The sequence below is a fragment of the Carassius auratus genome, unplaced genomic scaffold (assembly GCF_003368295.1).
Source record: "Carassius auratus strain Wakin unplaced genomic scaffold, ASM336829v1 scaf_tig00046321, whole genome shotgun sequence".
NCBI lineage: Eukaryota > Metazoa > Chordata > Actinopteri > Cypriniformes > Cyprinidae > Carassius > Carassius auratus.
Genome location: NW_020526967.1, coordinates 485 through 24,993, shown reverse-complemented (window position 1 = coordinate 24,993; position 24,509 = coordinate 485). Strand labels below are relative to the sequence as shown.

Here is a 24,509-nt window from a genome sequence, read left to right as displayed (position 1 = left end):
TAACAAAGTTATTTACTTCAAAAAAAAAAAAAAATCTAATTTTCACTTCGTTTAACTAGATAAACTAAAATAGCGAACTGAAACTTAAATAAAAATTAATTAAAGCACAATTTACTACAGTAAAAATAAAAAGTATAATAGTGACTTAAATATTAAACGTTGTAGACTAAAATAGCAGTGCAGAGAAGACCTGATACATGCTACGTAACCATCAATTTTAATAATTCACCTAGTCGCCACAATCGAAGACCTGAAAGCAACAAACAACCAATTATCCTAATTATCAAATGTGACAGTCTAATTTACAATATGTTAGGCACAAATAAATCACAATGAAGATTTAGGCAACAGATGGAACCGTGAAAGCAGAACTGCTCTGCATATGATGCGACCGTGATATAAACATCATTGCAGTTGCACATTCTCACCAGAGGGGGCATGTGTCCTCTGTGCATCTGTCCCATGGTGATCTGCTGTTGAGACGAGGGCATGGTGCCCATGTTGAATGTGTCGGGGCCCCCAATTGACCCCGAGCGCATGATGCCAGGCAGCGCCACCGACCCGTGCTCAACTCGACCCACCCGATTAAACTGCTGCTGGAGGATGGTGGACCTATGAAGAAGTAATGGCTCATTATCAGATGCTGTCAGCCTGCATTCACCCTTATATCTGTGAATGATGGTTGTTGTTGTTGTTATGGTAATTACTGACACCATTAAAACCAGCTGAGCGATGCTTCCCTATCCGCACCAGGAAAACAGACGCTTCAGGCACTATTGCTTAATTACAGCTCATTGTGAGAGGCCTCAATTTTTGGATTATATTATATTATGCTAGAAGTAACATGAGTAGGCTGGCACAAGGACAGACTCAGGCACTGATGCCCGATGTGTCCCCCTCTCCAGCTGAGAGAAGTGGGATGCCGTCGACCATAACAACCACTTTTCAGGCAGCGCTTGAGAGGACGTGACCCATCTATACATCCCATTCTGATAGAACCAGAGCCCAGCCACTGAGTGTAAAAGCACTGCTGGAGTTGAAGTATGGGGCCATACTTTAAATATTTTTCTTTTTGTTTTTAAAAATCTTTTAATCCTAAAAAAAGAAAAAGTTCAGACCAGATTTTCCAAACAGTTTTAGAATTTTGGATCTTACTATATCTAAGAAACAAATATATAGTTTTATTTTTCATAAATTGTCATGTTATTAGTGTTGTTTTCTTTTCATTAACAAATAAATAAAGTTGTACAAAAAACGTGTAGCTAAATGTATTACTACTGTTATCTATTAGTTAAATCTAATACTGCTATTTATCACTGTATTACTATACAGATGCATGTAAAGTAAAATTAATTCAGTGTAAAAACATTTGTTTGGAAAAACTTATCAAATGTGATAAATATCAACCCTGTTACCATCTTTGTAGTGTGTAGTAAGAACCTGTTTAATTAAAAGTTGGCTAATTTTATCAGTATCAAAGATAAATGATGCTTTGAAAAAAAACATTAAACTGTAAAACAGTTAACCCTGTTATGGTGATTTTGAATAGTAAGCAATTAAGGAATTTGATATTTGTAGAAATAGAAGTATTTTGTTCACTTTCTAGTTTCACAACCTTGTGCAGAAGGCTTGTATTGTCAAATTATACCGTAAAACTGCCAACTCCGTTAGCAATATTTTGTATAGTATGTAACTGATTACTGATAATTGGATATGTAAAAACATCAATTATTCTCTTTATAGTGGCATGACTTCAAGAAAAAGGCTTTTAAAGTCAAATTAAGATGTAAAAAGTCAACCCTGTTACTGTGACTTTGTATAGAAAATTTCAGATAATTGAAAAATTTCTATTCATAAAAATATCTGAATTAAACTCTCTAAGAAGCACCTTGAAATTTGATTTTGACTGAACAGCAAACCCTGTTAAAATTATTTTCAATAGTAAATAATGGATTATTCACAACTAGATTTGCAGAAATATCAGCATTCTCTTTCTAAAGTAAAAACTGTCAACTCTGTTACTGCCAATCTTTATATAGTCACTTTCTGAAGCCATAATTATATTCTAAATATAATTACTTTGACTTCTTAATAGCACTTATTTGTTTGTTAGAATGTTTGAAAATTTACAGAAATGTACTTACCCAAACTGCAAAAGACAACAGTTACTCAGAATGACCCAAATACATAAATACCAAGATATATTTACTGAGCGGCTGAGAAATAGCGATGTAGGAAGGGAAATATTCATACATTCACTATCTCTATCTCTCTCTTCCAGAAACCTGATAGCCTAAATTACGTTTTGCTGATGAGGTAGCGCTTTTTGTGGAAATAATAATCTCGCTCTCTTGCCCTCAGCGCCTTCCACATCAAGGGTAAAAGAGGAGAAAAATTTGTCTCCATCTCCTTGTGATCGAAAATGGCAGCGTGCTGCCCGAGCATTTCCTCCAATGTCATTAGACATCTTAGTGCCACTATGAGGTGAATACAAATGAAACACAGTGATTCAAAAAAATAAATAAACTGTTTTAGGTGTGTAATCACAATGCAATTAAAAGTATTATGAAATGGCTGTTGCCTGAAACAGATTAATCCAGCAAGGTGGATTCCTTATCAAAGACCAAACCAAACTGATCCTTACTAACATTTTCATGTTCATTTTGTGGAAAACAGTGGATAATATGCTTTAATTATTTTGTTACATTTGTCATCATTTGTCATTGTCATTTTTTTTGTAAATCCTGTCAGATTTTGCTACCTCCCATTAAAACAGATGGTAGCATAATTCGTTAGCGAAAAGTGCTACCTATCAGATTTTGCTTCCAGCATGATATGAATAAAGTGTGAGGCTTTATTAACATGTACACCTACCCTTACTGTAGGGGAAATGCAGTGTTGGTAGTATAATCTGATAATGAGGCGGGACGAGACAAAACCAACAAAACCCATTACAAACGAGGCATTTGTAGCATCCAATGGGGACATAATTACTTATTATAATGACTTATACTGTGTTTTTAAACGTTGCATACCGCATTGCGCTGTGTACACACTCTGCGTCTTTACAACAGTGACATTGAGAATAAAAGTAACACTTTCTTTCTTTGTGTGAAGGTTTGGGCGGCGTTATGCAAATCTTTTCACATCATGATGTAGACATGTGGGGACGTGTTAGAACGAGCCATTTTAGAAGGGAGTGGTTGACTTAATCTTTTTAAGAATATCTCTTTGGATTTGAGACTTTAGGCTTTAGTCTTTACAGATCTTCTTTATGCACCAAGACCTTGACACTCCAAAGAGAAAAGAAACCTTTAAATCGCACAAATATATAAAGAGTCAACCCTGTTACTGTTATCTTGTATAGCAAGCAATTAATTTAGGACAATTGGATATTTGTATAAATGTAAGCATCATGTTCTCTTTCTAATGTCAAGACCTTGAGCAAAAGGCTTTTAAAATCAAAAACTGTAAAACAGTCAACCATGTTACCAAGATTTTGTATAGTAAGCAATTCAAGAAAATGGGATATTTGTAGAAATATAAGTATCATGATCTCTTTCTAGTTTCATGACCTTGAGCAAAAGGCTTAAGTCAAATTAAACTGTATAATAGTCAACCCTGTTACCATGATTATGTATAGTAAGCAAGTAATTAATGAAAACTAGATACTTATATATATATATATATATACTTAAATATAACTATTACATTCTCTTTATAGTGTCACAACCTTGAGCAAAAGTGTTGTAAACTCAAATTACACTGTAAAACAGTCAACCCTGTTACTGTGATTTTGTACTTCAGATAATTGAAAAGTGGATGTTTGTAGAAATATCAACATATCAGCACAACACATTTATAAGTGGGACAAGAAGGTGTCTGCTTTGCTCCCTGAAAACAAGGTATCATGGGCCAAAAACAGAGAGATTTCCATTTCCAAAAGAGATTTCCACTGACTTTTTCGGGGATACAGATTCTTCCAGCATGGTGGATTCCTCATCACCATCCAAACCAAATCTATCTTTACTCTGTTTCTGTAAAACAAGGGAAGGAAAATATTTTAGTAAGTAAATAAACTGCAAAGAAGGAGGAATATCTACAGGATATATCACTTTGTGATAGTTCAACCAAAAACTAAAATCACGGCAGAAAGTTTAAACATTGAAAATGTGAATAATATTCTCTTGAAGACATTTTCAGTCATTTTGAAGAGCCAGTGACTTGCCTTCTTAAGAATGATGTCAATGTATCCAGCGATGAGTTGAGAGATCTGCTCCCCTTCTGTGGTCTGGACAGAGTAATAGCTCTCCTGGTACTCACCGAAATCCTGCATGAGGCCACACACACACATAACCGATATGAGAAGCACACATCTAAAGGCCGTGTGGATGTCTGACAGGAAGTAAGTCAACTGTCCTTGAAGCACAAGTGCTGCACAAGAGATGCTAAAAGTGGCTCTTAATGGTGGAGCAGAACTGCGCATCACACAGCAAGGTTAAAACACTCAAGTAGTAGCAGACTTAGGCATTTTATCAAGGAAAAAACAACTATTATTAGATTATAGTCAAAACAACATTGTTTTACAATGATGTGGTGGTTACGGTCAATACCGCTAAATATAAATGTGTGGAAACATATATTAAGAACAGTCTTAAATACTATTTTCAAATATGTACATGTATGCATTACATTTTAATTTACTGTAATTTCTTATTACAATTGAAATTTAAAGTACAATATTAAGTGACCAAATACTTTCATTCACTGTATACAGAACTATATAAACCTACTGAGCAGATAACGTGAATGCAAAATCTAAGGGAGAATCCAAACACACTGTGGCTCGTGTTAAATGGAGTGAATAACGTAACGTACCAGTGTGAAGCTCTTAGGTGAGGCTGCCCACCTCTTGACTGTGGTGAGGGGCCACTCCTGCACCACCTCTTTGGTCTTCTCCTCCACCCTCATCACTGACTCTTTGGTAATGCCCAGCAGACGCGGGACCAACTTATTCTTGCTTTTCATCTTCTCCTGTTGAAAAATAACACACGGCATTTGTGTATTGTGTGGCTAGGACCGAAATACACAATGGGCTGCTGAATGCTGACTTCATTTCGGTATTTATGTGATTACAAAATTTGCTTTGCTCATTAATCACGTTGAAAGAGTATCGCCCTGTAAGCAGTTCACTGTCCTTATTTAAACTCTATGATGCTTTACCACAGTGTCGGCAGAGTAACAGATTGTTTGGGCATGACTATGTACATCTGGAATTCTTTGAATAAAACTTAAATTGTTTTAAAAGTTTGAAGTGAATTCACAGTGGGCTGTGTTTACATTAATCTTGCGTCATAAAAGCATTCCGAGAGGAGGCGAAATTAACGTTACATCACTCAGCCGAACGCACAAGCGCCCTTCTTCATGAGCATTTGAGAGCGCAGATAAAAACTGGATTAGATATACATACTAATGGATGGAGGATTATGAGCAACAGGCTTTCAAAATTATAATATTAATAATAAAAAATGTGTGTTAATGTGCGATAAAATAATTGTCGGCATTAATTAGTTGAATGCGTTAACTTGCCCAGCCCTTATATATATATGCCTCATGATTCCACATTTACCATGAAGCAAATCATGTTCTCAGTTGTGACATAACGAAAACATATTATATTAAAAAAACAAATGGAGGCCTTTGATACCCCTCCTCAAACTTCCTGTTTCAACAGGAAATACGTCAACACAGGAACAAAAACTCTACTTGTCAAACGATCTCTCTGGGTCTTTAAAGATAACATAAGTTAGCATGCAGTTACTGGAACATTCTCTCGGATAGCACACATATTTCAACCAAACATTTATTTTGACGCTTATATGTTAGAGCAGCATTTCACAAATATTTTAGTGACATTTACTATTCTGAATGTATGTGTATTGACTCTTTTTAAGATTCTCAAACTCATAAGTCACTTAAAGATTCATTGTTCTTTAATAACTATCATACACAGTATATGGAAATCTGGTTAACTAAACCATACAGTTGCACCTTGATACCGATGATATTAGCTCCCAAAGCATGGATAAATGCATATTACACAGTACAACATCCATCCAATCAGGCAGTGCAGCTGCGAAATGGGTGGCAGCGTCTAAAACTAGACTACAGTATATGTGCTACTCGACCATGGCCTGGTGCCTTTTGCCATTTCCCTTCATCTCTCACACACAAACACACGACCCAAAACAATTGCCCGCTGATGGCATCCTGCCAGAGGACTCTTACCGCCGCACAAATACATAATAAAAACAAACACTAAACGTTTAAATGACCTCTTGCGCCGGACATCTCCAGGCTATTGTTTTCACCTGTGGGTCGAAAATAACAACCTCTGATAAGAGTGCATTATAAATAACGACTTACCTCACAGAAAGACATTGTTTACGGCCCTGAATGGCATCGCTTTTCAAGGGTGAGGCTTATGCAACGTGGGTAAATATAGTTTTTTTTTGGTAAATGTTCATTGTCTAGTTATATGCGTTGGTCAGGGAAGGTGCTGTTGCTCATTCAGAGTGGCGCAATCTATTGTTAGGCGCAATTAATTTGAAACCAGACACTTAGCAACACTCCACTAATGACCTGAAACTGATCCTTGAGCAGGCAGCTTGTAAATCTTCCTCTATGTGCCGTACAGCTTAAGAATGCTTAATAGTCTTTAAAACACAAACAGAACTGGAATAAACGGAAACAAGAACCCTGTATATGGATAAACACACACAGGCTTTTTTGCTTGATTCTAACAATTAATTACAAGGGCCTCTTGAATACCTGATTATGATTGGTCAGTTGCTGTATTCTGTGGCCAAAAACTATATACATATTATTCTTTTATACTAAAATTCAAAAAAGTATATCGAAATACTAAATACAAAACTAGCAAAACACTTACATGTAAATTCTGAAATAATTGTACATGAATTAAAAGGATTGTAAATATACCGTAATTCCTCAAATAAAAACCGGTAGTCAAATAGACGCCGGGCCTCTTATAGTGGCCGGGGACATGGTCAACACGGACAAATAAAGGCCGGGGGAAAATTTGTGCAGCAGAGCCAGATAACTAACTACACGCCCACTGCCAAAGCGTTTCTCGTTCTCGAGTCAAGAACCAGTTGCATCGGTTTTCGGATCACCAGTACACTCAACTGAGAACCGTTTCTGTCAGACATGTCCGATTCGAGAACCGAGGAGTTGATGATACTGCGCATGCATCCCCGTATATATATATATATATATATATATATATATATATATATATATATATATATATATATATATATATATATATATATATATATATTTTATATATATATATATATATATATATATATATATACAGTACAGTACAGTACAGACCAAAAGTTTGGAAACATTACTATTTTTAATGTTTTTGAAAGAAGTTTCTTCTTCTCATCAAGCTTGAATTTATTTGATCTATTGGTATTTTGGTATTTTGAAGACTGCTGGTAATGGAGCTGTTCTGGTTAATGACTTTCATTGCATGAACAAAAAATGCTGAGATGTTTCTCAAATTATCTTCATTTATGTTCAACAGTTTATGTTAGGCCGTTGTAAAATAAGTAAATTTTGCAGTAAATTTTGTTCCAAAGAATCCAATGTAATATTTATTTGTAATGTCTACTTGACACTTTCTCATTTAACAAAAAAAATATTTTGTGGATATTTTCACAGTCAAATGTATTTTACTGTTTCTAATGCTCCATATTAGGCTTAGGCTTAAAAAAAAAAAAAAACATTAAAACAGAAAACCATGAATACCATATTTTCTATTTTAATATATTTTCAAATATAATTAATGTGATGGCAGTCATTCTTTTTGCCAAAATGAGGTACAGAAATATGTGAGTAAAAAAAGAAAAAAAATACAATTTGAGATGATGTACATAATAATAATAATAATAATAATAATAATAATAGTGAGCTTGCAGTCTGAATTAAAGGTGATAAGATAAAAATATTTTGCGGCACAAGATTATACAAAGGCAATAATAACATTTTTATGTTGTGTGATATTAGCTGGCTACATGCAGAACTGTTTGTCACCATTTATCTGCATTTTAAAACTACTAAAGTTTGAACTGGAAAATACTCACCTTTACCAGGAAAAAGGACACTCCGTATGTGCGTAGGGACCTGGCAAGCTTCACATACTTTACTTTTGCCTCAATCTCTGTGATCTCACCGCAGCTTTTGTGATCCTGATGAGGAGATCAAGATATGAAGATATTCTCAGTCATTGTGGGATTAGAACCAACAACCTTTTGAGTATGAGCCAACTTAGTATGTTGGCTTTTAAATAAGGTTTTCATTCACACTGGAGAGCTCAATATATGCAAAAAACACGTTATGACAAGAAATACTCAGAAACACTAAACACACACATACACACACACACACACACACCCACACACACACACACACACACACACACATATATAAATATACACATATATATGTGAATATATGTGAACAAAAACCAGAACTAATGCCGTAAAGGGTGTGTCTTAGTGATGACGCACATTATTGTGCAACTTTTTTACCAGGTGTTTTGAAGGCAGATCAGTGTTCGCGAAAAAAAAAAAGTGCAAACTGTAATGAAGCAGAGATCAGTTAGTTCCTCACTTTCCGCGCTGAAGCTGAGATCGTTCTCCAGCTTCAGTGAAAGTTAACGTATCTAGCGTTTTCGACTTGATTAAACGTAACTTCCTAATGTCACGTGACTTTTCGGGACCTATAAGTGTTGTGTGTGAAAGCACACACATATTTTGGGTAATCACTGGCAGTGTGAAAGAGCCAAAATCTAGCGACCCGAGAACAATTGCCGGGACACATACATATATCTGAATAACAGAGTTAAAATAAAAAACAAGCTTAAATCATGAGCTAGTTTGTCTGGAATCTAAGTTTTGTTTGTCATTATTACTAAACTTCCTATTACTTAGAAAAATATTTGTTTGATTTCTTTCCTTTTTGGTTTTCTTACAATAACTTTGGAAATAGGTCTGAATAGTTGAGCTGAATTCACAGTAAAAAAAAAAAAAAAAACTATTTATGTAAATTTCTTTTTTTTTGCGAATGATAATTAAAATCATTAATTTATATACAGAATTGAAATTATCTATTGTATTGATATTTTGTACACTGTAATAAAACAATTTTAATAAAACAAACTTTAATTAAATCTTTTAAACAACCACTGTTGTTTATTGCGGTTTTCAGCTCAACCATTCAACCCTGTTACCAAAGTTACTTTGAGAAAACAAAAACTGAAAGAAATCAAAAACATTGTTTTTAATTGATAAGAAATGTATCAATAATTAAAAACAAAGCTTTGATTTCAGACAAGCTAGGTTGTAATTTCAGCTTAATTTTCAACCCTGTTACTCAGATTTAATTTTTACAATTTTGCATAAAAATACAATTTGTATATGAATAAAAGTTTGAAATTAAGGGGAAATACACAAATCATGGTATTCAATTGCATTTAGGCTGTACTTAGACAAGTTCCAAAAATTGATAACAAGGTTGCAAAAATTCAAAACCTCATAGAATGAACAGAAAATAAAACCGCTCATGTAATATTCAGCTTGACCTCCTGCAATCCTGAAATATTCAAAACCCCTTCATTTTTAATGGTTTCAGGCTGTTTTTTGCATGTTAGTCATGGACAGTGCCTAATAGTAGAATAATGGATTGTGTAAAGCCATCAGAGGGTCACATACCTGAAAAATTCTCTTCTCCGCCCCCCTCTGTTTGATGTATTCTTTTGGTAGGAACTCCTTCAGGCTGCAAAAACATTTCACATGTTTACTCTTATACTACACAAACATTTTTCCATCAGAGCAGAACAAAACACATGAGGTCATCCTGGCGGGAATTACATCTTCATAACGTACGCCCCCACACCGATTCTTAAGGTTTCCAGACAGCACAGAATTCTTGCAAATAATTGTCTGGTCTAAAATGTAATCAGATAACAACTGAAAGAGCCTGTGTGCGTGTGACAGTGTTGAATGGGCTGCATATGATACCGCAGCTACAAGGCATGTGGTCTTACTCTAAAAATCCTGGCTTGTGTTTGTGCTCCACGTGGGGACCGAATTGGATCTGTGCCTGAATTCCAGCAAACTCGCAGGCCTTATCAAAGGACACGGGGTGGGATCCGTTCAGAATGTCATCCCTGGCCTGAAACAGAGACAGGAAACAAGAGCAGATGTTACAGAATGTAATGAGGGTGCTAAAAAAAAAATGTTACAGAAAGTATGCGGTGCATTCGCTAAGCAGAAAAGCAGACAAAACATCTGAAGGACCATCAACATCTTTAAAGAATATTCAGATCAGTGTTTTAACACAAGAATCTCTATGCGGAGATGATATCGTGCATCGCTAATAAGCAAATTTAGCAACATAAAGCTGCAAGAAAACAATTATTTTGTGAGTTGAGGAAGGCTTCTCGTCTTGACATTTTTTTTTAAGCAGTAGCACACAATTCTTAACACGTGATTCCTACAGGCACTCTTTAACGGCTTACTGGGATTGTACTGACACAATCATAGGGGCAACATTAGTTTCTCTATTTCAGCAGAAACTGAATGAAAATGAAAAAATAAAAATAAAAGGAGTACTTTACCTATAAATACAAATTCGGTCATTATTTGCTCACTCTCATGTCATTACAAATCTGTATGCTTGTTTTTTTTTTTCTCGGCAGTTTGAAATTTAAAATAAACTTTTCCAAACAAGTTTATACAAGAATACTATATAACAACTAATAACAATATCTGTCAAGTTCAAACCAATCCTATCGAAACAAAACCAAAATAAACCAAACCAACCCAATCAACAGAAAACCCAAAAAATCTAAACAAAAGAACTCCAAAACAAAATGGAGGCCAAACTTAACTCTACCAAACCAAAAACAAAAAAATAAATAAAAACAAAGCAAAACAAAGCTCAACCAACAACAACAAAGAAAAACACAGAAAACAAACAAACAAATACCCCCCCCCCCCCCAAAAAAAATATAAAAATAAAAATAAAATAAAAACAGGTCAAACTAAAATCTACTAAACCAATCCAAATGCAAAACAATTTAAATAAATGAAAAATAAAATAGAATAAAAAATTCCAAGGCAAAACGAAACTAAACCAAAAAAAAACAAACAAAACAAAGTGTTTCAAAATTATGGTTTGTGAAGGAAATGCAGGGGGTTGATGAAAAGCTAAAGATTAAATCAAAATACTTAAAATTACAATATGGGACTGGAAAAACATGAGGGTGAGTAAATACTGACAGATTATCATTTTAGCTGAACTATCCCTTTAAGATGTTTCAATAACACTGTGTGGTGACACTGAGTCCAGTCTAATATCATAGCCGCTATGAAAGCTGACGGCCCATCTGTTCAAGCATCTCCTGATGTACACCTGACTGTAGTTCAGTTTAAAAACCCGACAGGGTGCATCTTACGGAAACATTTTAGTGCCATCCGCGCAACCACCAAGTGAGCATCTACAAAACAAGCGGCATCTATTTGTGAGTTTTCAAACAATCTGGATGAAGTCATTAGAAGAGCAGAGGCAGAAACATACACACACACATGCCTGTGAGAGTGTATACTTGGCTGATGTTGTGAGTGGGGACTGAGGTCATGGAAGTTTTACATCATCATAAACAAGTCCGTGTGTGAGGGGCCCCACCCTCAGGACATCCACCAATCATCTCGCATCGCTCCCAGATGACATAAACATGGTAACAGTAGCAGATACAGTCAGTGAGGGTTTATGGGAACACATCATGACAAACTAAGATGTGATGCGGTCACGCCCCTCGTGCGGAGCAGAGAAATCCCCTTCAGCCTGCCAAACACTCCTGAGCGCATGCATGTGCAGCAGTGTCAGTGTGTGTGTGTGTTTCTCAAAGTATGTGGGTGTGTGTGGCACCATGTCAGAGAATTTCATGCGGGCGTGTGTGTTTACTACAGAGGAAGAGTGAGACGGAGGGAGACTGAGGAAAGGGAGGAGAAGTGTTACAGTATGCATGCGTGTGTGTGTGTGTAGTGACTCGCATGCACCTTTTTTCCAGCATGGACATACAAAACCCCTCAGTAAATCTATCGATTACAAAAAAAGTCCATGGTATTCTTAAAAACAACAACTGTAGAGTAACGTAAATACCATGTACAATATGTATTAGAGAAAAAACATTTATTTCATAATGACATTTCCCCCCATTTAAAATTCTTATCCAATGAAAGGTTAGATTTTTATGAATTAAAAAAAAGATCAAAAGGATCAACAATGCAGATTAATTTTCACAGCCTTCTTTGATCATTTTACAGACGGTGTCCATATTTTTGGGCATGACTTTTCACAAATTTGGTATTAGAAACATTATGGTAATATCATGGTAATAGCAGTAGTAGTAGAGATTTGTTATTTAATACCAAGAAACCCATTCATGAAAGCACTACCTTTATGAAAGTTAACCATGGTTTTATTACAGTAAAAGTGCAGTAACCATGTTTTTTTTGGCATATTGATTACCATTACAGTTTAACCACAAATCCCATGGTTAAACTATGGTTAGTGTAGCAAATCTACAGTTATTTTGTGGTTATGGTTCATGGTTCATTTTCATACGAGATACCATGTGTCTTGACATGGCACCATAGCAGAACCATGGTGCAAAAATATGATAAAATACCATGGTATGTTTTTGAAGGAAATCTGAAGTAGAAATGTGAATTCCATGTTTTCGGTCCTAGGTAACAGTATAAGGTAATTGTGCAGTAAGTCATTTAAGTACATGTTAAATGAATAAATTAATCATAGTAATATGGTGTCTATAGACCTGACCAGATTTTATTTTAATGCTATGTTTTAGCTGCTCATTTTCCTCAGCAGGAATACTATACAAATGCACTAATCATAGTACTTTATTATATATAACAGGGCACCATGATTATTATGTTAAGAAGACAAATATCATTATGATTCTAGGTTTCTTTAAAGGTCCCGTTCTTCGTGATCCCATGTTTTAAACTTTAGTTAGTGTGTAATGTTGTTGTTAGAGTATAAATAATATCTGTAAAATTCTAAATCTCAAAGTTCAATGCCAAGTGAGATATTTGATTTAACAGAATTCGCCTACAAAAAACGACCCGTTTGGACTACAGCCCTCTGGTTCCTGCAGTAATAACGTCACTAAAACAGTTTTTTTGACTAACCACCGCCCACATGAATTCACAATCAGGGGGCGTGGCCTTGTTGCGCTCAGACGGAGAAGAAGGAAGAGCTGTTTGTTTTTGTTGCCATGTTGTTGAAACGCTGTTTTTTTATCTGAGTACAATCACCTTTGTTTGGGCTTCCCAGGAACGCTGTACTTGGAGATCAATGGCTACAATTTATGTTTAACTCGGTTCCCGAAAATTATAATGCACATGTAAAACTATGTGCAGCTCATTTTTTGCTGAGGACAGCTTGCTGAGGACAACTTTCTCAATCTCAATCAGTTTAATGCCGGATTTGCACAAAGATTATTCTTGAAAGATGGAGCAGTTCCCTCGTTGTTTATGGACCACAACTGGTAAGTGTATTTTATTATTTAAGTTGGTGTGTTTAACAGTTTCTGTAACTTATTACACAAAGGGCAACGCTGTTTAGCTTTGTTAACTAGATGTTAGGGCTGTGCAAAAAAAAAACAAATGTGGTTTTCATGCGCATCTCGTCAGTAAAAACGCTCCTGTGACTATAAATACATCTCCAGCATGTGCGTTCTAGCCCAATCACGTTACCAGGAGGTCAGCCTGCTCTCAGCTGCTGTCGAATCACAGCACAGGAACCGCTGGCCCAATCAGAACTCGTCACGTATTTCTGAAGGAGAGGCTTCATAGACCAATGAAGTCATCAGCCCGTTTTTTGTGACAGTGAAAACAGCAGTATACAGATGGGTGAATTGTGTGAAAAATACTGTGTTTTTTACACGCAAAACATGAACACATGTTATATTGCACATTGTAAACACAAAGCTTCAAAAAAACGCGTAAAACGGGACCTTTAACAAAGTACCATGGTAATACCATTTAGATTTTTTTAAATGTACCATGCTAATTCCATGGTTTTCTTTTAAAATTCCATGTTGTATCATGTGCATTCTATACTACACGGTAAATTAATGTGGTACCATAATGTTTTTGAACATGGTATTACCATATTTTCTGGAAAGTACCAAGGTTAAAAACACCATGCATGGTAATACAATGTAGTATGTAGGTTACCATGGTAAAACTATGATTTTTGGTTACATAAGTACCACAGCATGGACCATGATATTGCCACAGTTTTTGTGTGTGTATTGTTTAAGCACAGTATGTGCTTAAAAAACATACATTTAATAACAAGGATACAGCCATGCTTTCCTTTCAAACCCAGAAATACTGACATTATATTTGCAAAAAAAGAGCTTATCCATCATCTTATATAAGTTATTAAGTGCAGGTGACAGAGTATGTGTGTGTTTGTCAGTAGGAAGTTGCTCTGAAATCCTCAGGCAGACACACTAATGCATCTGCAGCGAGCCGTGTGCTCCAGAGGCCGGTCAGAGTACTGCGGTCCGTCTGCTACAACAGCTCACGGCCTCCAGGGAAACTATGAACTAGCGCAGAGCTCCTTGAGCAGACACACACATTCACACTGGTCTACTCACGCACACATTTACATACATAAACATAATGCATGAAGACCCACTGGCCACTTTGTGACACAAATCCTTTTGACTCAAACCAGAGAGAGAACGAAATATGCTTGTGTGAATGTGTGCCAACATCACATGTAAGATCATGTGCAAACTTAGCATGACGGAAAAAAATATTACGATTCATTTTCTGGTTTCCTTATTAAAAAAAAAAGTTTTATCGGTTGTGTTTTGCAATAAATGTTTTCAGATCACATTAAACTTACCATCCAACAAAATTAATCAGCTTTATTATTTTCGTTGCATCATGCTGGTTAGCTCCACCTACAATGAAACCTCATTGGTTCATAAAAATATGATCTGTTATTTTTTCACTTTCGTAACCTGAAGAAAAAAAAATTATGCAAAAAAAATTCCTAATTTGGAGAAGGTGTAAAAGTATAATGTAATAAAATTTCAAACAATAATTTCAATAGTGTCTTTAAAAGTTGTAACCCCCCAACCCTAACGTGTTTTAATTCTAGCTACAAGAAGTCATGAAAAACATTAGCATAGCTTCAGGAAGTGCTACAAAAAATGCTTCTTTAATTGTGATCATTTTTATTGCACTAGCCTAAACATCAAAATTAACACGCTATTCTTCCCAGCCCTAAAATTTGTATTGCTCTGCCCCAAAACAACTAAACCTCATCGGTACAAATTCCCAAACTGATATACAACAAACATCAAATTTGTTGTCAGTTTTTTTTTCACATCCATTATAATAAAAAAAATATATACATTACCAAAAAAAGCACCTGAACAAGGTATAAAAATGTGTAAACTCTGCATGATGCAATAAAATATCAAAAGATATATAAAAAAAGCTAAATCTTTTGAAAAAAAAAGAAGGTTTTATCAGTTGTGCTTATTCACTTATTGTTATATATATTTTTTTTTACAAGTGTTAAGATATACTAGCATAACCACAGGAGATTACAAAAACAAAAATTATTTTTATTGTGCTAAACTAACCATCAAAATATGTTGTGCTATGCTGTATAGCTCCGCCCCCAACGGCATCCCATTGGTCTAAATTCCCACAAAGATACTTATGATTTTGATTCTCTGTGCTTTCTGGCACTTCACGTTTATTGCGATCTAAAATTGGAAAACTCTGAAAATATTGCCTAATTAAGAAGAGATGTGAGGGAAAAGTAACCCATACTGCCTACGGTGGTGGAAAAGACAATCAACAAATCAGCAACTGTGAAGATATGCACATTGCCTTCTGGGCTAACCAATAATTCATTCATAAGAGCTGTGTCACTATTTCACTGCTTTCATAAAACCATCGAACTCCTAAATTTCTGTGCGACAGTGGCTCTGAGAAATGAATTACTTGTTAGAGCAGGTGGTGATGAAGAGGTTTTGGCTGTTGCAATCCAGTTAAACCAGCCAAAAAGACAGATAGAGGACAGATAGAATGGTAGTAAAAGAGAATGAAAACAAGTCAATAATATTGATTATTATTGTTAAGATCAAGCATAATTATCAATAATTACACAGGGCATCAGGGCAAAATACTTCAGGTCAAGAAGCTGTCATTCTAAATCTCGGCAAATGAAACCCATTCCCTGAAAGACATGTTGACTGCCCTATCATCATTGGACATCACAGGGATTTCACTTCACTGATTTGAATCCTATGTCACTGGTAGGTCTTTCAGGATGGCTTGGAGAGGGGAGGTATCCAAAAGCACATTGATCAAGTTCAAGACATTGATGCTTGCATAAAGAACAGCAACAGGCTCAGCAAGCTCCTACTTCCTATGAATACTTCAAATCTACATCTCCTCCAGAAGTCTGAGATCCGCTAGTGAGTGACACCTCATGGTACCATAACAGAGAGGCTGAAAATTACTTTCCAGAACATTCTCGTTCACAATTCCTGGCCGGTGGAATGATCTACCCACCCCTATCTGGAATCCTGAACCCCTGACAATTTCCAAGCGACAGTTGAAAACACATCTCTTTCTAAGCTACTTGATTTCATCATTAAAAAAATAATAATAATAATTGTCTATATATTCCTTCTTCTAGCTTGTACTTATTTGAACAATGCCTAAAACTTGGAATTACAATTATATCACTTCCTGTGTCTGTTTGCCTCTTTAAGAAGAATTGCTTTATGTATCCCCCAATTGTAAGTTGCTTTGGATAAAATCTCAAATGTAAATGTAATTTTGACTAGCTCCGCCCACAGTGAAATATATCTTTGGTCAAAAATCCTGCTCCAGATAACTGTATATTTTATATGATCTGATTGGCTGTGATCTTAATGTTTTGTGGCATATTTAGCTTTTTGGCAAAAACTTGACACATCTAGTCAGTATGTGGTCTAAAATAGAAAAAGGGCACAAAAAGGGATCAAAACTGAGCTTTTACCTGAACGTAGAGAAGGTTGAGCTGGACAGGATCACGAGAGTCTACATTCTGGTCAGAATAGAAGAACTTCCTTCGTAGAAGTAATATCTCGCTCTCCTCTACGCCCTGCTCCCGAAATGTTCGACTGTGGTCCAGCCAGTTCACTGGGAATGCAACATTTGACCATGTTAGCATTAGCAATAAAACATTTTTTTTAATCGTATATTAACAACACAGTTCAAATCCAGTGAGCATATACTAAGGGGGTCTATGAGACCAGCTATTATGCCATTAAAAAATCTGGACTGTGTAAAATTTCTTTAAGCCTGTAAAATAATCTCTCGGTGTGGGTGAATCTGGAGGGGTGTTTGTTTGCTAATGTTTTATTTTCACAGTTGCCAGGAGTCTCACAATCATCATCTGTGTGAAGTTTGGCTTTCAGCTTCTCCATCTTCCTCTCGTCTCGCAGGAGGGTTCTGTCTTTCTTCAGCGTTCCCATCCCATCCTCCACGCTTCTCCTCCACCTGCTCTTGGATCAGTGAGTACTCCTCATAATTAGTGATTCCTGTGGAGCATGAGACAATCAGCATGAGACAATCTTTCGTTCTGTCAGTCTTTTAAACTCTCTAGCACAGGTTTTGTATGAAACTAAATAGATATCATTCAGCTTACATGAATTTATGAAAATAGCTTGGCTGTAAATCATTCAGGAAAATAGTAAGAATTGAATTAATTAAATGAAATATAAATGAGGAGGCTAAGGCTTTAAGCTTTAAGACAGTATCACACTGTCACTTATTCTGGCTATTTAAACTGAAAAGGAGCATCTAAAGTAATTTTTTATGTGATTCTTAAAAGTCATAAATCCAATATTGGAGATAATGAGAACAATATAAAAGATATTTTGTTTAATTGTTACTAGTGGTGTACCGATATATAAAATCCTGGCAGATACCAATAAATGGCAAATATTCAAATTGTATACCATGTTTCTCAGTTTTAAACAATAAACACTAAAATCGATCATTTCATCAATCGATCTACAAGTGAATTCAGGCACCACAACATTAAAATATACAGTATGAAAAATTTATATTTATTTTGAGATTTGCAATAGAAAAAAAACAAACAATTTAAATGATCTAAATGTGAAAATAGATACAATTAACATACACAAATAAACCCCTAATACAACATTACCAAATACAGACCTTTAAGTTAATTAAATTAAGTTAGTTAGGTTTTAAGTTAATTTAAGTTAAGTGAAACAAATAAGAAATGAAGAAAAACTCTGTCACGAGTGGGGCGGGGCTGAGAGCCGTGGGAACGGGGCGAGGCCGGTGGAGTGATTGGAAATGAGCGACACCTGCCCCACCCACCGTTCTCGAGTCCTACGGAGGAGATGGAAGGATATAAAATAAAACTGGAGCAACAACAGTGAAGGACGAGAGAGGACCAGGCCTGGGCTTTATTTTGTATTTGGTTTTTATTTGTGCACGTCAGTCGTCCGTGAGGGGCTGTATTTATGCCAAACTTTACAGAATAAAAGAAGGACCCACCTATCCTACTGCAGATGGTGACTAACAGCTCCCCTACTGTTTTGGAGTCATCCACCATTATGGTTTTGATGGTTCCATCCAGCATTTTTATTTTCTGGGGTCTTTGCTTTTTCTTGTACTCCAGGATGTCCTGTACATAATGAGAATAAATGCTGAAATTAAGCTTAGAATCACAATGGAAAAATAAACTCATGAAAGTCTGAAGAGAATAATGTGATTTACCCCATTCCGTAGCATGTAGTAATCAAGGGTGCGCCCTGACTCCAACCAGATTCCTTTCCTGGGGTCATCATCAGACAGGAAGAGCCCGTAATCCGACGCTGCAATACGTTTTTCATAATTAAACAACAACTTGCCACATGGAAGCAGATGCTAAATCAAAGAGATCCGGTTACGTCTACAAATACGGTAGAAATAAATAGCAGACTCTTCATTAAACCACAAACCAGTTTGTCTTTGATCCTAAAAAAACAATTGACATTTATAAGGTGAAGCCAATTCATTGAGGGCAGCAATCATGTGTATCGCATTGCAAAACACTGATATAACTGTAGCTTGCCGAATAATGAATGTCCACAGAGTGGCTGAGCTGCAGACTCATCCCGAAGTGATGACTCCTGTTGAGCTGATAGCACACAGGAGTCCATTTTGCAAGCTCTAGTGAGCACAGAACATTAATGCTTGACTCTGTGGCCCTTTGATGACTTGAGTGGAGATGGAAAGAGAAAGAGTGCACCTATCCATCAGACTCCCTCTGAAGCAGAACTGGTCATCAGCTGAGGTTGCACATACTGTAGTGTAACACTTTACCGCCCAAGTTTTGACATTGTGGATACAGAAACATCTACTGATGTGAAGAGGCTGGTATAAACACAACCCGAATCCAAACTTCTGTCAAGCTCTGCAGATTTTTGCTAAATTTAGACTGAACATAAAAAGTTCCCCCTGCCCCAAGTGTGTTTAAGGAATATTTTTGATAATGCAATCACCCACAAAAAATGTAGTATTCTTGTTTTCTCTAACACATTGTACCATATTTAAATCCATTCCAAGTAATTCCAGAGTTTTCCTCAGAAAATGTGACAAATGTGGCAATTTGAATACACATGATGTGATCATTATGAAATTGTAAATATGAATCCAAAATTAAAGAGCACCTATTATGGCATTTAAAATGTTCCAAATATTGTTTTAGAAGTCCCCAACAACAGTTTTGCATTCACGCAATGACAAAAAAGACTTTAGTTTGCTTATAATATACATTTATTTTACCTATTTTGACAGCGATTCTCAAATGATTCGTTTAGTGATTCACTTTTCAAAACCCCGCCTTTACGTGACGTTAGCGAGTATAGCCCAGAGTTCATATTGTAAAAGCACAATCAGTCTTTGTTTGGGTTAACTCGATGCATAAACATAACGTTTTTACCAACAAAAAAAAATGCAGTAACGTTACGTTACTACGAGGTATGACTCTATTCTTAAAGAAAACTCAGAAAAAACGACAAATTCACATATCTCAATACAATTGTCATTGAAGACCTAGAAGCTAAACGGTGCTTACACACAAACCAAACCAATTATTAAGCTTGCTACATAAAACATAAAAGCAACAATTATTAATAACATTTACAGGTTGTGATACGGAGGAGGAAGCTGATGCAAAATACACTTGGAACTGAACCTTCCTTCAATATCAGCCGGCTCGCGAATCCAAGTTTGATTGCATTTAAGTTGGTAAAGCAATCGTCTTCAAAATGGCGTGAACAAAGCACAAGGCTCGGACTATACTTCTGTGGTACAGTTGTACATATGAATTGTAGCCACTTAGTCTTCAAATGCTCATCCTTGGGCAGATGAAAAAAGTTTGCTTTTGAGTCGCACTTCAGAACACAGCGTCTCGTAGCGCAATAAGTGGGCGTATCGTATTGAAATAACTTGACAAGTTGACGTCATCTAGTCAGAGAAAAGCTTTGGTCTTCTAACGATTCATAAAAATGACTCAGAGTCGACTCTTACTTTTGAAAGACAATAACTTTATATACGGTGCACTGTCACATTTCAAACTTTGCAGGATGTTTTTGTTCACTTAGATCTATGTTACACACTACATGAAAGGTAAGTTTCAAAATTCCATGATAGGTGCTCTTTAACTTAAACTTAAATAATTTCAGTGTATTTTATTCCAATAAAATAAAAATGTTTATTCAAAATGTAATAACTTCTTGTGCTATAATTTACTTGTCTTCTCAGTTGGTAATCAAGGCTAGTTAAAGAGTCAAGTGTACAATTTTAAGTTTCTAACGACACTAAAAGACTTGAGAAAACTTTCCAGAACACTCCCCCATCTACCACTGGTTGAACAAAAAGATAGTCCCGCCCCCAAACACATCAATGATTAAGCCAGTGTTATGTCTGGCTGATTGTGATGCTCAAACAAACAGAAATGTTTTTGATAACATCACAAAGGGGGGAGTTGTAGTCTCATGGAAGAGCTGAAAATGGTGGGAAGCCTAGTGGAATAATTCTGCAAATCTTACCTTGTCCACTTTGGGCCTCTGGAACTCGCTCTCTAATAATCCTGCAGGCGTCGTAAAACCGGAGTTGAGGGCTCAAACTGCATGGTCTTGACCACATTGCACTGTCGCACACAAATCTTCAGCGACAGGGCCACCATTGTGGACTGCTGCTCGATTGGGAGCACCCACTAGCACACCTGTAGAGACCGGAAGGAACATTTTGTTAATTCTCTGCAACGAAAAACACCCGTTCATTCTTTGAGGTCCACACCACTACATCAAAACATGTTTTAATCTGGATTAACTGGAGGCAGAAGTAAATTTGAACAAGCGATTTGCAGTTGAGTTCAACTCAAGCACTGATTAATGAAATATTGCCTGCCAATTGAAGATAGAGAGCAAGATCAGAGCTTTGTGTAGGCTTACAATATGAAGCTTCCTTACTGCCAAGAGACGTCTATAATAGTTATTAGATTTAGTAACCCTTTAAATACTGAGCAGTGGGAAAAGATTCTACTGTCAACTGGGTGTTTTAGCCTAAGATCACCCAACCTCTACCAAATATCACAGCTATGAAATGTAAATCTTTGCACAAGAGAAGAAACTTTCAGTTTTAAAAAATCAGGGTAAAGTGGTTATAGCGAATATATAGAATATTTGTGAATTATGATAGTGATTGATTGACGCTACAAGGTATCAATAGAGATAAGCAAATCACAAGATCAGATTCATAACCATTAAACTCAGAGCCGAAATCAAGATTGGCGAAAGATATAAAGAGTAGAGACATGAGTATTAACCGAGATCAGATTCATATCAGGGATCAGATCTGCAGAAATCAAGACTTGTAACTGACATGAGATTTTTGCCCCGAGATTTGTTTTGAACTAAGGTTAGATTTGTAAAAGAAATGTAATCATATCAGACTTGCAACAGATCAGATAAAAACCAGAGATTTGACTCCCAGCAGATCAAAATCAAGTAAGTTGATCAGATCTGAAATCAGACCCTGTGAGAAAAAAAAAATCAATATGCTAGGATAGGTATGTTTTGAAAGCATGGCAGCTGGTTTAAAATGCTCAATAACCAAACTTAAACCAGCACATGACCAAAATAAAGACCAGCTTCAACCAGCTCAAAACCAGCTGTCATGCTTCAAAACATACCTAATCAAGCATATGCTGTAGGGGGGGTGAAAAAATGGTATTATTGATTAGATCGCGAGTATGGTTATGGACGGAGTATGAATCGATTAATAAATTTATCAAAAATCCTGTTTTTTTTTTTTCATTTTTATTTTGTAAAAAAAATATATACCGGGAGATTGGACGTCAACAAACGCGCACAGTTCCAGTTAGCAAGCCGCCAGAAGGCAGGTGTGTAAAATGGAAAACCAAGGAACGAGCAACCAAACCGATCCACCCAGTTCCATCTGGGCTCAAAGCAAAGCGTGATGGATTTCATTTTGGTTTTTCCATGGCGGAGCTCTAAACCCTCTTCGGCGCCTATGATCGAGATTACTCGACAAGATGCGGCACTGAATAAACGGCCGATTTTGTCAAATAGGGTGTCAAATTTCACGGCGACCCTCCCCTCGCACAGATAGCAGACATTGTAATACTTCAATCTCTGACTCAAAAAAACGTCATGCTACTATAACAAAATCTTCGAGCTAGAGCGCATTGAATCAGTGACGAAAAAAAAAGCGGAGCTTAGTGTGAGAGTGAGCCATTTAATCTGACCAATTGTTGTCAACGTCAGCGAGTATTGTCATTAGATTATTATGATAATCATTATTATTATTATTATTATTATTATCAAATGGCATCAATAAAGCTCATAAGCCGCAATGAAGTGTTCGGACTTCTATTCGCGACACTGATTCTGAAGGGGAATATCTGTATTCAGAAGATGACGGTGATACTGAAAGTGAAAGTATACTATATATAGCCCTACACCAAGCACAAACGGTGAATCCATTGCCCAATGTAAATGGTACTTTGCCCAAATGTCAGAGGTCTGAACAATGTTTGCAGGGGTCGGAGTGTTCATTGCGGAAATTTAGCAGGGCGTGTTATTGTTGCGGGACGAGGCGGGAGATTTTTTCGCGCTAGACATGTATATTGTCTTCTGACCTCACCTCTATTTACCTTTGTAATAGAAGTGAATCTATTTTAAACGGTTGCATTTCATAGCAAGCTTTTTATTAGTTTTCTAAATTACTAGTAGGCTATTTAAAAATATAATTCCTTATATAGGCTACTAGTAATTAGCTTTTCTTCTTTTTTAATTTTACCAGAACTGCTTAAACACAAACTTAAGACAGATAGCCTACTCCAACAAGGTGGAATAGTGATGTATTCATTTCTGTGTTCTACAGAACATAAGCTGCATACAAATAATTCTGAAGTTTATAACTACATGACACAGAAAATGGCTTTGAGTTGTTATTTACTCAATAAAAGAGTTAAGTAATTCAGTAGCTGACTTTTTTTTAAATACTGCAATCACTTTGTAGTGTATTCGTTGTACTGTTGTGAAATGGAAAATCAATAATCGCTAATCGGAGAATCGTTATAATCGAAAATCGACTGTAATCGATCGGGAATTCAATAATCTGTTAAATCGACGGAAATCAACAGATTAACCACCCCTAATATGCTGAGATTTCTGAGATCAAAATTGTATTAAAGTATCAAGACTTACCAACTGAGATCAAATCATACCAGTAATTTGACCCGTAACAGATAACGCTCAAATGAAAGATCAGATTTGCAACATAAATCAGATTCAGAGCAAAGATCTGACATGAGATTTGCATCAGTGATTTCATTCATAACAAAGATACAACTCGTAACTGTGGTAAGACTTATATCTGAGATCAGGATTTTAGGAGAGATTTGACCCATACCAGAGATCATCCTCATAGAAATTTGACTTGTAACAAATCAGACTAAGATAAGATCAGATCTGCAACAAAAATCTGATTCAGTGCAGAGATCTGACTCGTAACTCAGATCTGATTTGTACCAGAGATTTAATTTGCAACAGATCACACACAATATTTGCACTAGAGATTTGTTTGTAACTGAGATAAGATTTTTAAAAGAGACTTGACTAGTATCAGAGATGTGACTCCCAACAGATCAGACTCAAAGCAGCGATCAGATCTGCAACAGAGATCAGATTCAGAGTAGAGATCGTTCTTGAAACTTCAGAATCATATTAGAGATTTGACTCATAACTG

At 36.1% G+C, this 24,509-nt stretch overlaps 1 pseudogene; it reads right to left on the bottom strand.

Moving 5' to 3' along the window:
- The window catches only part of LOC113088427 (talin-2-like), a 71,513-nt pseudogene extending 50,093 nt beyond the window's left edge, over positions 1-21,420 (bottom strand).
- Between the last annotated feature and the right edge of the window lie 3,089 nt (positions 21,421-24,509).